The sequence below is a fragment of the Octopus bimaculoides genome, chromosome 12 (assembly GCF_046866305.1).
Source record: "Octopus bimaculoides isolate indiv1 chromosome 12, ASM4686630v1, whole genome shotgun sequence".
NCBI classification, from domain to species: Eukaryota; Metazoa; Mollusca; class Cephalopoda; order Octopoda; family Octopodidae; genus Octopus; species Octopus bimaculoides.
This window is the reverse complement of record NC_142939.1, coordinates 57,169,407-57,171,906: the sequence shown is the minus strand read 5'-3', so window position 1 is coordinate 57,171,906 and position 2,500 is coordinate 57,169,407.

Sequence of the window (2,500 nt, the reverse complement as noted above, 5' to 3'; positions counted from 1 at the left end):
GTTTTTCTGTTATTTTTATACTTTTGTTGGGGTTTTCAATACAAGGAATTTCAATAATTTGTCAGATATAAAACATCTTTTTTCCTTCTTTGCTTTGCCTCTTAATGTTTTTTTTTTTTCTTCAGAATTAATTTCGAAAGAATTCAAAGATTATTTATTATATTACCTAATCTCTGTATTACAATCAGATGGAAGATTGGACAAGAACCAACATCGGAATATTAATAGATTAAGTAGTGTCTAGGGGATCAATGCAACATTGCATCGATAAATCACGTTATTGAAAAAAAGCGTCTTTGAAATGTAATCAATTTAAAATAAACCAGTGCACGTTTTATTTATCATATTTTTATTTTGACTTTATTTATCTATTTTTTTCATTTATCTATTTGCATGGAATAATATCGGTTTATTTTGCGATTCTATACAAATATTATTGCAATTAATTTTTCAACACGGCTAACATCTGGATGGAGAAAAAATGCATTTACAAATTATGGAAATTAAGTTTTAGTAATAGAGAAATATTTATTTATCTATTTATTTATTTATCTATTTATTTATTTATTTATTTATTTAGAAATTAAACGTAGAAAAAAGTAATTGAAAATTCTATTAACAGTTTCCAAATAATTGCTACTTTGGATATTTTCAAGAATTTTTCTCTATCTCAAACAGATGTTAGATAGCATAATATTATAAAGGAAGAACTTAGAAATTCAGTGAAGCAGATTTGAATAAATATAAGTATCAGAAATCAAAGTTCAAGTTATATGATACAGATTTCCAGATTGGGAAATATCCTATTCTCTTATTCTAAAAGTTGAGTAATAAACATTTTGATAAAATTTCTTTCTCAAAAGAATATTGACACAGCATTAGAAGTTAGTTCAGTCCAATTTTCAAACAGATAATTTAAATAGACTGGCGCAGGTGTGGCTGTGTGGGTAAGAAGCTCGTTTCAGAACCATGTAGTTTCAGGTTCAGTCCCACTGCGAGGCACCTTGGACAAGTATATTCTACTATAGACTGACCAATGTCTTCAATGTGAATTTGGTTGGAGGAAACAGAATGGAAGCCCGTTGTATGTATGTATGTATGTATGTATGCGTGCATCACTTCGTTTTTGTGTTTACTTCTCACCACTGAATAATTCCTTCATAAACCAATAAGCAAGTCTCTGAAGCAGGGGTCTGGAACTACTTGTGAGTGAACGAAATTTTCCGCTAACCAAATCTTGAAAAACCCGTACAAAAAAAATTACATTTTAGATACGCTTTAAGATCGACATTTGCATTTAAAATATTGAATTTGATTAATTAAATATGCATTATTGTTTCAGTATAATTGGCTCCCAGCAAATTTTTATGTACTTAGTAATTGACCCTAATACGGAAAACAGTTTTCCACCCCTGCTTCTTGGGGATTATTCAACCAGCTAGAAATAGCAGTCAAATCATCCTCAGATTACACTTTGTCGTCTTGGAAATGGAGAGACACGAGGGATAATGTACTCCTAGATATGTAATGCCAGAGTAAAAACAGAAAGTACATAGGTTCGTCAGATTTGAAATAGCTTTCATCATAGATTTCTTCATTAAGAGCTGACCAGAGGCAAAACAGCGAGAACAGTAATGAAACATGATTTTCTCAATCTCTTAACAAAAATGGTACCTTCTCTTTTGTTTATGACTACAAAAATGTGCTTTATTTATTTCTACAAAAGACTGTGTCTCCTATGGCATGCTGATCCATAGTAAAGATTTAGCTGAAATTTGTGACATCATAGGCCTCTATATATTACATGCATAACAACTTAAATTAAATAGACAAATCTGCATATAATCGAAATAGAGAGCTGTACAGTAGATATTTAGAAGTGCACCACTGCAGCATGGTTATGAATAAATAGATATAAGGATGTATATGCATATGTATTTTATCTTGTGATATTATGTTCCGTATATATAGGCGTTGGCGTACACACATATATACATGGTTGTGTGGTTGTGTGGTAAGAAGCTCGCTTCCCATCAACATGGCTCCGGGTTCAGTCTCACTGCGTGGCACCTAGGTAAGTGTCTTCTACTATAGCCTCTGGCCAACCAAAGCCTTGTGAGTGAATTTGGTAGACGGAAACTGAAAGAAGCCCGTCGTACCGCCGCTTGACAACTGGTGTTGGTGTGTTTTACATCCTCGTAACTTAGTTGGTAAAAGAGACCGATACGTCCTGGGGTCGATTTGTTTGACTAAAACCCTTCAAGGCGGTGCCCCCAGTATGGCCGCAACCGTTAAATGACTAAAACAAGTAGAAAATATATTCACATGGTTTGTTCTGAGATATTCTACTTTCTTTTCCTTAGACTAGCTGGATCAGGAGGAAGGAACAATATCCATGATCTTAGAAAACCCACCTAGCTTGATACGATTCTAGTAATGTCCCTCTTGAAGCGTTTCTGAATTTGCTTAAAAAGAAAAAAAAAAGAAACATTTCTGCATA